Here is a 15,969-nt window from a genome sequence, read left to right on the forward strand (position 1 = left end):
TTGGGTTTAAAGTATGTATTTCAAAAAATCTGGTTAGCTTGTTATAACATGTTGGCATCCAACCAAATAATGTCCAATTCCAAATATTGACTACTATGAAAAATAAAAGAGTTTTGAAATTGCAATAGTAGACTTAGGTTACTTCTAAAATAAATGATCTTATTAAATCAAATTAATTGTCGTAACAATTTCCAAGGCAATAATTTATCATTAAATTAGTTTAAAACTATTTTAATTAAATTTATATTTAATATCATGATATTTTTAAGCGTTTCTTAGACAATTCAATTGAGAAATTTAACTAAATCTATTGTTGGATAGCCCCCTATTAATGTTAAAATTCATTACAATTCTTCTATTTGTAATTATATATATGTAATTTCTTCTATTTTTCTTCTTTAGCTTATAAAGTAAATTGATGAAAAACCTGTTTTTCTTCTTATACTTCTTAGTTTTCTAGAAAAGAACATTAAATACCAACTATAGGAAGAGAAAAAGGTTTAAAAATGTTTATGTTTTTAAGATATTCTGGACTTTTATAAATGTACATATATATGTAGATACCATAGACATATTTATTTGTAACCCCATTTATAGTAAAGTATCTTTTAGCTATCTTTTTACAAAAATTTCTAAAATATAAAAGACATTAAAAGTATATATAGGTAAAAATGTATATTTACAATAGCGAAGGTATTAATTTTCCTTTTTTAATACAGTGCACATAATAAGAATAACCAAGACCAGGTAAAAAAAAAAAAAGAAAAGTAACTCTATGATGTTGGCTATTGTTTTTCTGCTGTAATTTTCTTCTTTACTTTGTTGTTTTTGTTTTTTACCTTTCATTATTGTACATTTTATTTTGGAATAGCCATACTTTTAAAACATCATTAGAAAAGAAATTGTATTTTAAAATTTGTTATTTGATTTACTCTAGACCTATACGGTAAAAGGTACCTTATCTACAAACATAAACATAAAAAAATGTGTTAAAAATTTATTTAGTTTAGAATTTAATACACTAAAATGGTAATAAAATTAAATTTATATTATGTAACACCTATCACCAGTCATTTCTATAAGATAAATAGTTTTTCGTAAATTATAGGTTACACATACACATACAAGTTTAAATTAAAGACACATACAAGTCTGATTTAAAGGCCAAGGATTAAAAGATCTTACGTACCTGATCAATCAATTTAAGAAGAACAATTTAGAATATATAACTTTAATTTTGTATGATTATCACCTAAGTATAAAATTTTTCAAAAATACAAATTATTTAACAATCCTTAAGCAGAAATTGTCGAATTTCTTGAAGTAACTGTAAGAATTTTCAAAATAAAGTAGGTACGGTGACTCAATTAGGGATTCAATCATTTTCAATTTTTCATTCTAATTTAAATAATCTTGTTTTTTTACACATACATAACGTACTTTATGTTTCTTATATAAAATCCAGATTTATACGAATAGAAAGTAAGTAAATCATATTTAAATCCGTAAATCATTAATGAATGGCAACATAAAATGGAAAAAAAAACCAAAATTACAACTTTCAATTTGTGTCGCTGTAGTCAAAAAGAAAAAAAAGCAGGAAAACACTCTGAACAACAAAAATAAAATTCAAATTCAATTCTACAGTGTGTTAATAAATTTCTTGTATACAATATAAAATTTTTCATAACCGCTATAAAAGTATATGAAACCAATCTAGAGCTACTAGTTATTAAATTTTATGCAATTTTTTATAAACTTGTGTTCCACCCATTGTCCATTTCAACCCACGAAATAAATTCTTCTAGTCTCCTTTTAATCTAGACAGCAAACAAAAAAAAATAAAAAGCTGAAAAACCAATAATAAGAAAATAAAGGCTAGTAAAAAAAATCACAGTAAAAAAATTTGAAATCACCATAAGCAAACGAAATTGTTCAGATTTTTTTTTGCTTTTTGTTATTTTCCTCCCTACTGTTAATTTAAAATTATGCAAAAAATAAAAGTAGATTTATAAAAAAAGGTTAAAATTTTTTTTTTTTGCCGAATAAATGTGTGTGTTTTGTGTGCCTTAAGACACAAATAAAAAAAAATTTTATGAATTAACGTAGAAAAAAAACCAGAAAAATAAATTTGAATATTGCCGCACCAATACTTTATTACCGCGTTTAATGGGGTTTCAATTTTAACTTTTCAAATATTTCTATTGCCATTACTTTTTTCAAAGGAGTTGAGTTGGCATATGGTGGCATTTTTATTATTATTTTCATTTCATACTTAATATGCTCTTTTTTTTGTATTTTTTTTCATGGTTTCTAATTTAAATATTGTTGTTTTGTCATATCGCCAGGAATTTTCAATTAATTATGGTAAATTTTTATTCATATATGTCAAAATTTATGTTTGTATTAATGTGCCGGCATACGAAATTGTATAACATTGAGGTAGTCGAACTTTATTTTCTCATACGGCATTATGATTATATAATAGAAATATAGAAAGTTTTGGTTGAGAAAAAAATGAATTTATAATTTAAATTTTTTTTGTGATTTTATAATTTGGTTAAATAATTTTTTTTTCTTAAATACGTAAAGGACTGTTTATTGAATATGAAAAAAAATACCGTAAGAAATGACTCATAATATAAATATTTTTTCAATTTTTAGGTAGCAATGGCAATAAAAAAATTGTTAAAGAATTTGAGTGTTTGCAACGAATAAATGGCAAACAGATGATTTTATCGAATCCATACTTTGTGAAACTATAAATAGGAGAAAGAACTTCGTAGCCTTACCGTGGAAGGACAAAAGGAACATTTAAAGGCTCATTTAAAACATTCCAAGAAAGATCATATAAAAGTAAAAAAAAATAATCATTCAGAAACTGAAAAATTAAGTAATTAAAATATATCAAAATGTCAAATTGAAGCCAAATAACACATTTCTGCCATATCTCATAAATAATCGAAATTAAAGCGCTATAATCGTATTTCAATACAAAACTAACACACAATATATACATATATACATACATATACTCAAATAACTGGGATTAGCACTGTTAATCATCCGAATTTGAAAATAGTTCAATTAAATCAATTGATAAATTATACTTACAAATTGTCATCAAGTAGAGCATTATAATTACAATTAAATATGTCATTATGTCGTATTAAAAGAAAAGGAATACTAGGACTTTAATGCATCACTTTAAGAACAACATAGTTGCCTATTACTTAAATTGAAGACATAAACATCATTTCCTCGGATTTCTGTTCTCAAATTTCTGAATTAGTTTGTTCTGTTCCAATACCCATTCAAATTGTATAAGTATGGCATTACTAAAAATATAGTATTTGCTACATTGTAAAACTACTTCGTATTTAACAATATTTTAAATACATACATACATACATATAATATAGTTACAATATAGAGTAGGAGATATCAATATACTCAAGTATCATTTTTATTACCTACATATTGAGTAAAAATACATTTTTTATAGATAAAATTAATAGAACCAAAAAGAAAATAAAATAAAATATTAATTTAATTAAAAAAAAACAAAAAAACATTTCCATTTAAAATAATCGAAAAGCCATTTTAACAGCCAAAAGCATTGTACAAATAAAATAAAAAGAGATGGTTATTGAAAAAACAAAAACTAAAACTAAAAATTTCTGCTTTTTCTGTTGTTTTATTAATATTAGAAAAATCTAATAGAAAAAAATTATTTAACAGATAAAAAAAAACCACTTAAAAAATATGCTAAATAAATGGTGTTTTTTTTTTTGTTCTTGTACATGTGTACGTTCTGGTTTTGTTTTTAAGTTAAAAATTATACTAAAAAGGTACTTACATTCTAATGTTCATAATATTTTTGGTATTCTCTAGTCTAACTAAACCTATAGCATCCATAGAATTTTAATGCTATGATATCATACTGAAAGGAATTTGGCCTTTTTTATTATTTTTTCTCGTTTATTCGCATTTTTTTCGCATTACTTAGCTACACAAGTTTTTTTCTTGTTTTGGGATGAGAGTGTGTAAATTATTGTAAAAATACTACTTAATACTTGAAGGCTTTTTCTTATGCTCTTTTTCCTCACTTTTTAATATAATATGGAAATGTTTTTTTTGTTATGTAGGGATATTGGTTTTGTAGGTGTTTTTTTGTTGTTTTGCCCCAACTTTTTCGGCATATTAAAAAATCTAAAACTACTTTCAATATAAGCAAAAAAAAATTTTTTTAAACTTTTGAACAAAAAAATTGGTATAATATTAGAATTTGATTTTCTTTTTTTTATTATTATTTTTATGGTGTAAATAGAAAAAATAAAAGAAAAAACATTTTTTTTTAAATTTTATTCATGCTCACGCAATTCTGTGCTATATGGAATTTTCAAATAGCTATACATAATTTACAATGTATTCCTACAATTTGTCAAATAATATATTCTTATATAAACAACAGAAAAAAAAAATTTATATTAGAAAAGAAATTCCAAAAATAATTTGTGTATTTTGACTACTACATTAAGTTAGAATGTTCTTGTTATATAATGTTTACATAAACGCTAATACATACTTGTTAAAAGGCAAAAAAGTCTTGACATAGCGCTTAAAAAAGAATGTTTAAACTATGAATCATGAATATTAATGAATTATACTTATTCAATTTTAATGAATATAGTTATTTCTCAAAAGAAAAATAGAAAATTTTAAATCAGTATCATATAAAAGCTACATATAAAGAGGCTTATCGACAACTAAGGAAATAAATTATTCGTTGTGGAAAACAAGGAAGAGTACTAAGGAGCCAATACAACGAATTCCTTCTTCTTTTGAAAAAAACGGATGGATCATGGGCAAAAGACAATAAAGATAATACTGGATAATTTGCTGAGCGTTTAGAAAATAAAAAATTTTAGCCAAATGAAATTAATTTTGATTCTTGTTTAGTAGAAGATTAGAAGAGTAACGGATTGAAGCACTATAATTTCTTTTACGCAAGATAAATTTGCCAAGCAGTTTCCAGATTTTCATCACATGGTTATTCTATGGTTATTCCATTTATAATTATTATTTGAAGTTACAATATTTTTTTTTTTAAATTTTAATACTTATCGGTAACACTTTTTTTTTTAAGTTATAAAGTACTTAGATACAAATGTTTTGAGAGTGTTGAACATAGAATAATTTCTGTATAAAATTATCATAATATTGTTTAAAATAACTTTAGCAACAAGAAAGAATACAAAATTTAATTGATTGATTTAATTTTCCACATCTGGATAGATTTGTTTTTTGAGTTTCCAATTTCAAGTACATTTTAATGAATTTCAATTACAAATTCCATTCATACATATAGTATTAAGATTAAGAAGAGATTAATAACAGATTTTACATATATTCAATTCGAGGTCAAATATTTTAGGCCCATCAGAAAAAAAACAAAATCATAAAATTAAAATTTTTAAATTAGATCAAAGTGTGGGCACTTATTTTTGTTCATGTTCTCATATTTTTTTCAATTATTTTTCTTTTTTTTTTTAAATTTCATAAAGTCTCAAGGACATTTCATGTCTCATATTTTTCTAAAAATTGAAAGGGGATCAATTAAATTTTATAAAAGATCAAAGAAATTTCTATGGAATAATTGATTTTGGCATATACAAAAATTTTATACCGAAAATATTTACAAAAAAAAAAATTTTTTTTTTTTGCAGATCATAGAGAATTTTAAATATTTTTGTGTAAGTAAGCTATTTTTTTATTAAAAATAAATAAAATATTCGTTTTGTATGTTTTGTATCTAAGTTACTTAATTGAAATTAAATAAAATATTTATAATGAAAATTATCTTAAATGCGAAATAAAAATTGTATGTAAACCCTTTGATATTAATTTTAAATAAGGTTGATTGAAGCATATTTTTAAATAGAAAGTAAATTTAATACCATAGCAAGTTTTGAAATCAAATAGAATTTTCTTATTATTTCTGAAAAATAAATTAATGATAATTAAAAGGCTCTAAAACAGAAATTCTTTTGTTCTTTCTTCTGTTCTGAACACAAGGTGATATTAAAATTAAAGAATTTTTAACATAATTTTACATACATGTACATTAGCTATATAGAATTGAAAGATTGATTGATTCCCCAAAGTTACTGCGAATTCAATTAAGTAGTGATTGTTTATAATTGTTATTATTTTGCTTTTGCATGTTTCCACGTGGTTTTAATAAAAGAGATAATTTAATTAAATTAATTATTAAATATTCTTAATTACGAATTAAATAATACAGGTAAAACTTGATAAAATTAAATGAAAAGCATAACATTTTATGTGGGTCGTTACACATTTCGATATTTCTGCAACCTTTTTATGGTTTTTAGAAGAAGAATGTAAATTTTAGTTAGTTGTTTTAGTTTTTTCTAGGCAGCTGTTTGGAAATTCTATCAGAAATACAGTATTTATGTCATATTACGGATTATAAAATTGTCTATTTCAAATCGAACGAGGAAAATACTTGAAAGGCCAATCTCAATCTCGATCTAGGTTTGGATCAATTCGAATAAAATTATTTCACTTTTATTATGATTTTATTTTAACTATATTTCACAATTACAAGTAGTGTAGCTATATCAACGTGAAAATTAAAGTCATTTAAATATGTAGTAGCTATTAAAACAAACTTTAATTAAGCAAAAATTTCCAGCTGATCAAATATTTACTGTGAAATTAAATTATTTTATTGTACTTAGTACTTACTATTCATGGAAAGAATATATAGATACATACGTGTATATAAGCCCTTAAAAGGTAATCATTATTTCTTAAAAAACTCTTAAACTTAAAAAGTTTTTCTAAAATTAAAAAGAAAAAAAAACACAAAAGTTTCCTTGTACCATCGTCGATTTAGAAGAAAAAATTAAAATTTAGGTCGAATGATAATCGAAAAAATGAACAAAAAAAAAAACGAGCAACAGACACAAAAGAACCTTTTCTTTTAATTTTTTTAACTGAAATTTACTACAACACAGTTAAGTAGTATTCTTCTTTACTTCTTCCATTTAAGTATATTCTATACACTTATATTAGATGATCTTTTGATTTTAATATTATAAGGCATTTTTGTTATTGAAATAACATTCATTATGGGAACTATTGAAATATAGAGGATCTACTTATATCTTTCCTTATACATAGTTAATCTATATAAATTTACTTAAATTTTATGTAAAATTGCCGAAAAAAAATACAAGTATTTAGAACAATTGAATTTAATTAGAACATTGTTAAAAGAAAAGAAATTTTCATATAAAGAACAATATAAGAGAAGAGAATTGATCAAAAAGGCATGCCAATAAATTTTGATAAATAAAGTTGGGTCAAACCAATGGTTTGTATTGTAGCACTTTTTCCTTCAACAAGTGAAAATTCTGCTTTTAAATACAGTCTATGTATACCTATCACACTATAAAAATTATTTTCATTCATATACAAAACTATTACTAGGATTGCATATATTTAGGATGACGCATATATGCAGTCTTTGAAATAAAGCAAAAATTAACATAAAAAGGGGTTAACATAATGCTCGATTTTAAGGGTTAATTGTGTGAGTTAAGAAAAATAATTATATTTTTTAGTGTCACGAAATTTACCGTTAGCTTTTTGCGTTTATAAAAATTTGGAAAAGCTTGCGGTTTCGGAAATATAGGGTGTCAAAAATTCAAATTTTACGATTTTCAAGAGGTGATAACTTGAGAGGGGGTGGAGATGGAAAAAAAATTTCTTCTAACGGAATGAACTATTTGTTAATGTCTAAAAGCCTCTAAAATTTCAAAGTTCTAGAATATAGGATCTAGAAGAAAAACGACATCAAAAATTTGGAAAAAAAGGACTTTAGATAACGGTAAATTTCAACGGCCATTTTGTTTTTCTAAAGTTTAACTATAGTATACCGCGCTAGGGGAAGCAAGCCGCTGCCTTTCTGCGTTTGCAAAATTTCAAAAATACTTATGGTTTCATTGCAAAAAATATTTAAAAAAGGCCATTTTTAGGGTTTTGGGGGGGTATAACTTCTAGAGGGGGGGAGATAGGTAAAAATTTTGTTCTACGAAAATAAGTTTCTAGTAAAGATCTATGTATATATAAAATTTCAGCTTTCTATCTTCAAGGGTGTAGAAGTTTTGTAAACAGACACACGGACAGACGGACGGACGGACGGACGGACGGACGGACGGACGGACGGACGGACGGACGGACGGACGGACGGACGGACAGAGTGAAACTAATAAGCACTTTTTTCAAAAAATTTTTTGGAAAAGTGCTAAAAAATAAATATAATCTTATTAAAAATGGTATATATAGAGAGATGAGAGAAAAAAAGGAGGCGGTAAAAAATGATAAAAATCTTTAATAAAAAGTTTTTCAAAAAAGTTTTTCCATTTTGTGTTTTTTTTTTTTGTTTAAATTTTTCTACTTTTATAACCGAATAATAAAATTTAAGTTTTACTATAAATAGTTAAAAAAGTTGAGATGACTTATATTTGTGTATAAATAGGTGTACATATATACGGGTATCATGTGAATATTGTAGCATTAGTTCTTATAGAAGACCATGGATTGTTTTTTGTTCGTTAAAAAATAGTGTTTTTTTAATACAATCATATATGTATGAAGAAGAATTCAATTAAATATAACAATTATTCCTACCCATCTATATAATAGTTACCACCTTAAAAAATTTCTTTAGTTAAAACAATTTTGCTTGTAAGTAGTTATTTAAATAGTTTTAATAGAAATGATTGTTTTATGGCATATCCAAGAACACAAAGTGAACTTTTATTAAACTGAAAATATGAAACACTATAGTATACAAAAATTTAATTAATATTTATTGAATATAATTTTAAAATTTTAACAAGTAAGACTGAAATCAAAAAGTAAACACTGCGAAGATGTTGCGGTACTGGTACTAGAAAAATAATCAAAAAGTACTCATGAAATCAGCTGACATAAGTAACATAATCAAATTTTCAACATTAACTCAACATTGCGATATCGCAACACGAAATTTTCGTTATAACAACATGGGAGCAACAACCATACAGTATTCCATGTTATGTTTACTCGATTGCGCTCCAAGTTACAAAAATGAACTAAATTCGGTGAGATTTTTAAATAATTACGAATTAATTTAATGAATTCTCTCCACATATTTTTAAACTGAATTAAACCTTTTTATTAAAACTCCTAATTTATAATGAGTACTTAGTTTAGCAACCTAATATAAATGTGGAATACATTTTAATTTAAATAAAAGCTTTTAAATATTAATTATAGACTCATTTAATTTAAATAATAATTTTATAAGCACTTTACCGTATAACAATTTTATATAAAAGAAATAAGATAAGTTAGTTGAATTTTAATTAACACTCATAAACAACCAAAAATTCTTTAATGACCACTTTTTTTTTCTATCTATCTATTCTTTCACTCAATTAAAAACCCCATCTTTTTTCAGAATTAATTATCAATTCTAAATTTTTGACCTACTATAACCAAAAAAAATTAAGAATTAAATAAAATTTTATTTTTATTCCCTTAAAAATAATAAATTAATTTACCTTATGTATACAAGTATGTATGTGCATATCTAATTTTTAACAAAGAATTCCCACAAATAGACACATTTTTAATGACTTTATGACTGACACTATGTTAAGTATACGTTATCTATATACGTTATATAACCGAGTACTTAAATGAATGAGTAATAATCGAAAAAAATAAGTAATGATGTCATTCTAAACTATTATACAAGTACAAACATAGGCTTGCTATTTATAGGCTATGCTATACTAGAATACATTATATAGAGAGTAAATATTTTAAGTAACCAAATAAAAAAAATTTTTTTTTTTTAAATAATTATAGATAAAATAAAATAATAAAATTAGAGAAAAAAATTTTATAATATTTAAAATCAACAAAAAAATACTTAAATACTTTTTAGAATAAATAACAAAAAAAAGTAATCAAAAAGCTGAAATATTATAAAAAATAAATCACACCGTATAACACTTTTGAATTTTTTTTTGTATATAAAAAAAGTGCCGCTTTTATGCAAACTCATTAAATTTTCGATTGTAATCAAACGGTTTTTATTTCTGTTGTTTTGTTGAATTAAATTTCATTAACGTGTGTTTGAAAGCAAAAACAAAAGTTGGTTACGTAAACCGGAAAATGCTCTGTAACTTTTGTTTTTTTTATGCTTTTTTGAATATTAAAATTCCTTTGACATACAGACCGAATAATGTATAACAATACTTAATGAAATTAATTTGAAAATATACGTATATATATGTATGTACATGCATGCACTGACATAAAGTATTTAATAAATTTTTGTCGACAATTTTTCGAACATCACCTTAATATAACAATAAATTCTTAATTTTTTGCAATAATTTCCTAGAGTCATAAACAAATGGATGGATGACTTTGAGAACAAGAACCATTGATTTAAGAAGAACAAAATCATTTTTTAAGTACCATTTGTTGATATTTTTAAATGGTTTATATAATTTCTGGTGCTTACGCAATATATATATGTACGTATTATATTGTTAGGTTAAGTCACCTCTAAAACCATACTTGCCAAATGAGCGGACATTGTATTAACAAAACATGACAACAATAACTATAAAATCTTTGGAGCATATCTAAATATTTTTTGATGGACGTCATAATTGAAATTAGCAAAAAAAAATAGTATTTGTCATGCATTTAAAATTGTGCGTTTTATACCGCACTTACCCGTAAATCTCAAAATATAAGAAAAAAATTTAAAAATATCTAATATTATATAACAAAAAATCAAAAATTAATTAGACCGGATACCAATTTAAAAATGATTGGAGTTGAAATCCGAACTAAATGGTACGCACATATAAAAATTTTACAAAAATTTTTTCACAACATTTTTAATTAATAAAAATGTTGCTATAATTTACAAAAATATTAAAAAAAATATATGTATGTATAACAATTTTTTCCAATACAGGTATTAATTAACAACTATTAATTATGGAGGCTTAGGCACAGGTGATATGGTATGGGTATACGAGTACCAATCGTTAATGCAAAAATATCAGATTAAAAAAAATCATATTTATGAATGATTAATAAACTAGTCAACCAACTATATAGTAATGAATAGCATAATGGTAAGTAGAGGCTTAAAATTAATAATCCATTCATTCATTCTGATTATTATATATGTGGCTAATTGTACATATAGTGATTAAGATTTTATTTAATTTATGTACTTGTAGACAAAAAAAAACAACTCAACTTTCATAAAGCGGATGTTATTTAACTATAGAAATGATATAGGAATTAAATAAAATTTTAATAATGGTAAAAAAAAAATTAATATTGCTGTCATTATTTTTTGTACTGTATTATGCGTTAAACGCTGATTAATGTAATATAATTCGTGCAGTGGAAGCCTATGTACAAAAGCATGCGACTACTATACCGGATGAATTTTAATTTCACTTCTTATTTTTCAACTCATTTTCTATCAATTGGATTGGAACACAAAAAAAAAAACTAGTATCTATATATATATACTCATTATGTACACGTATACATGTTTTGTTTTTTATAAAAATAATTTTTTTTTTTTTTTAGTTGGTTGAAACATAAAAAGACTGGAACTGATAAAAGTCCATTCATCTTTGTTGAAGAAGTCAATCATATAAGGGAAAAGAATAAAAAATGAAAATTTGATAGGAAATACTTATTATAAATTTTACTTATTTGAAGTAAGACAGTGGTGCTATAATATACATATATATGTATATAAATATACCAGTATATTTAGTGTATAACTATTTAAAAAGATGATTTACAATAATTTACAAAGCAAAAACGGAATGATTATTATTAATTACTTTAGTACCACTGCTTTATAAAGCTCTAATGATTGAGTATATTGTAATGCTGTAAAGGGTTAAGATAAGAACTAAATATGACAATTTATTTGTAGCCCTTTTGTTTTTAATTGAAATGTACCTATTTTAGTTATATTTAGATGAAAAGCTAAAATATTTAAATTGTAATAATTAATTGTGCTTATTTGAGATTTTTTGAACATTTTGATAATTGAAGCAAATTTTAATGAGTAATTAGTACAAGTTAGCTCCTAGTTTACTAATCATAATTAATAAAGAATTTTAAGTGAAAAACGAGATTTCTTGACTCCATCTGAGATTTTAGTTTAGTCGTTTCAACTAACTGAGCTAATGAATCGGTTGAATGAACAAATAAACCTGTTAAATAACCTAACCTACCAGAAGAAAATTTACATCATATATTAATCCGTAAAAATCAAGTCTATGTTCAATAAAAATAATTAATATTTTCTATTAATTCAAAATTAAAATAAAAACCAAACTCACCTTTATATTTTGATTCTAGAAAATATTTTCCAAAAATTCAATTAAAAAATATAATCCAAAGCAATCGTTAATTTCGTAATTGTTTTAAATAATAGTAAATTACATTTATTTTAAAATTTTTAAATTTACACAATTTTTTTGCAGATAATTAACAAAAAAAAAAACAATTTTTTTCTCTTTTTTCAATTTATTATTTTAAAATATTTATTTCTATTGTTATCTCACAATATTTCAATTAAAATATGAAAATTATTTCATAAATATTTAATTAATTATTAATTTTTTTTCTTTTATTTATAAATAAATTGGGTTTGCAATTTTTAATCTGTTATGAATGAATTAACAACAATTTATTTTTAATTATTTTCACTTGATCTTTTTTTTTTCTTTTTATTTAATTTAATTTTATTGAACATTCAATCAAGAAATGAAGAGGAAATAAAAAGAGATGAAAAATTTATTTGTTTATATTGAAAATTTTCACTATAAATCTATTTTCCAATTTGGAAACGATGCGAATACCTCGAATGATAAACTGCAACTGAAGTATTTCATGAATGAATATATGAATAAGTACTGTAATGTGTAAAATAAAATTAATGAAGAATGAACAAAATTACCACTTAGATTTCATACACAGACAAGCATTTACCACTACATTACAGTATGGAGTAGAGAAAATATTCGGACACATTTTGTTAATAAAAATATCATATGGATTTCTCAATGTTCTATTATTGGTGACACTATTATTGGTGTAGCATAAAATTAAGCATAAGAGAAAGAGAGTGAATTAAATATGAGTATTAAAAAAACCGGTATATTTTTATATTTTTATATGTATTAATATAACGCTTTCTTAAGATACATTTATGCTGCATAGGTATTGCTTGTATCTATAATACCTGTAAATTATTTTAATACAATCAAAAATTCAGAATGTAGAATTATTGCGGTATTGATAAGAAATATAAGTTTTATAAATACTAAAGAGAATCAGATTTGATTATAAAAGAGAAAAATATCTCCTGATTTGTATTTGTGTGCATATGTATTTTATTTATAAAGAGCGATTTACAAATATTCTCAATTAAGAGAAATTAAAATTTTTCTCATATTTTTATTGCATAATGCATTATTCTATTTCTATATCTAATTTTGTCGACAACGAAACATATTATTGAATTTTAGAGACTTTATGCTTTAGCAAATTATAACACAAGTATACAAACACAAATATACAGCTAATTTATAATACATTTGAGTGTTTATAATGCATTTGAAATTAAAATTTCTTTATGTAATACCCACGTGGTATCTCGTAAGAAATATAGTATAGAGCTTTTATGCTAAATTAACAATTCAGTAGCATCACAATATTAAACATAACATAATTAATTCTGTTCACATAATATTAAGAGTATTAAAAAAAAATTCTTATGATATTATTTGAGAATCACCCTTGAATATTAAGTATAAAATTTATAATGTAATATGTATGTATTTATAAATATTAAAATTATTTTCAAATGTACCTTAAAAAATTAAATAATATTTTTGACTGTTATATTTGTAGTTCTCCTTTTTATTGAATGAAAAATTATTTTGAAGAAGAAATCATAAGGTGGTTTATAGACCCTAAAGGCGCCTAATTAATAATAAGTTAAGTATGTATGTAAGTAGTTAATGTATATATTAAAAGTATTCTAATAAAAATTTTTCAATATTTTAGAATGGAAATCCTCCGACATGATTTGCTCTTGCTGGGATAATGAATTGAAAGAATTTACGTTTAACACATTTCATACATACTACACGTAATGTGATTTACATATATCATATAGCGGTCGTAGCTTTAATGTCTCATCCTTACATGCTCTTTGAATTTTAATATTTCCAACTTAAAAATATTTAAAATATCAAAAGGAAATGTCCAAAACAAAAATTATAGCCGTTCTTCCGCTGACATTTATAATATAAAAATTATTATTTCATAGAATTTTAAATTAATAAAAAAAAACATTAAATACTAAAATATTTATTCCTAGTTATTCATACTAAAATTTTCTAATTTTTGAATAATTTTTCCTTAAATTTATTTAATTTCAAAATGATAAAATTTTTAGATTTAAGCGACATAATTTTTAGCTACGGTAACTATTTCTATTTATGGTGAAATACTAAAAGCTATTTACCAGTAATATTTTTCAATTTTGAAAAGTAAAAAAAAAAATAATAAACTTTTAAAAATTTTCAAATTCTCTTAATTATTTCTCTTTTAAAATATTGAACAATGCTAACGTAAGATATTTCTCTTAAATAATTATTAATTTATTTTGTCAAAGCGGCAACTCATAAACTTTAATGGAAGATAGGAGCCGTCATGTCTTTGTATCTAATATTTATTATATTATAGATTTATTCATATCTAATCTATGTTAGATATTAAGACATTAATAGTAGTTTACATATTGCATTTAGTAACAATATTGTTACTTATTTTCTTTACAACCATAGTACAAAAGTACTAAAGCAGATAGTTGAAGTACTGCACTGTTTCTCAGTTTTTATTTTTTTTGTATTATTTAGAAGAGAAAAAATATTCAACAAGTGTATTCAGTAAAAAACTTTTTAAGTATTGGTTCAAATTTTCTCTTTGTTTGCAAATCATTTATATCATACATACATTTTAAAAATATCAATGAATTGAATGAGTTTTTCTTCGCAATTTAACTAAAAATTAGCTTACTAGCTGTATACTGTATATACTAGAATAAAACCTGTTGAATGCTTACAAATAGATAGTATGTGCATATTATAAGCATATAAAGAGCGGCATAAATATGTAACCTTTAGGACTTTGAATGTTCTTCCAAAAATAATATTTAAGAGAATTTGAATTTTTTTTTGAAAAAAGTATGAAAGCTTAAAACAAAAATTGTAAATGAGTAGAAAATATCATCACCATTAACTTTTTTTAAAAGTAATTTACTGAAAACTTAAATATTTCTTAAAAAAATATGTTTTCTAAATTAGAAGAATAAAATATATAACCATTAGGCTCTTGCTTTAATTTTTTTGATTATGTATGTACATGTACGTTGTTCGATCTCTTAAAAGAAAATCTTAAAGGAATATCTTTCCAGTTACGTTGATGAAGTTGATAATTATGGAAAAAATTATAACAAACTTAGTTTCCTTTAGTTTATTTTCCTTTATATTGTTGTGAATAGAAAAAATCACTATATAGTAGAAAAAAACCTTATATAATCAGTTCCTAAAATAGAATAATATCAGAACTCAATATTCATTACAAATTTATTAAATTTTATAGTAAAACGATATTTGACTTACCTAAAAATTTTCATTTGTTGGTGCAGTTTGCTATTGAAAATCAAAAACTTTGCTATTTTTCTAATTTTGTTCTGTAAGTTTTGTTTTAGCACTATTGCAATCGAGTCCTTGAAGTCGACAACTAAATTTTTTT

General features: G+C 23.4%; 1 protein-coding gene across 1 annotated transcript in view; it reads right to left on the reverse strand.

Moving 5' to 3' along the window:
- LOC129619221 (rho-related GTP-binding protein RhoN-like) overlaps positions 1-12,572 on the reverse strand; it is a 42,916-nt gene extending 30,344 nt beyond the window's left edge. Inside the window, exon 1 of the mRNA XM_055534365.1 lies at positions 12,483-12,572. The gene's annotated coding sequence lies outside the window, so the exon portion shown is untranslated. The remainder of the gene's footprint in view (positions 1-12,482) is intronic.
- Positions 12,573-15,969: the final 3,397 nt, after the last annotated feature.

This window comes from Condylostylus longicornis, unplaced genomic scaffold, assembly GCF_029603195.1.
Source record: "Condylostylus longicornis isolate FDR11 unplaced genomic scaffold, ASM2960319v2 ptg000011l, whole genome shotgun sequence".
Classification (NCBI taxonomy): Eukaryota; Metazoa; Arthropoda; class Insecta; order Diptera; family Dolichopodidae; genus Condylostylus; species Condylostylus longicornis.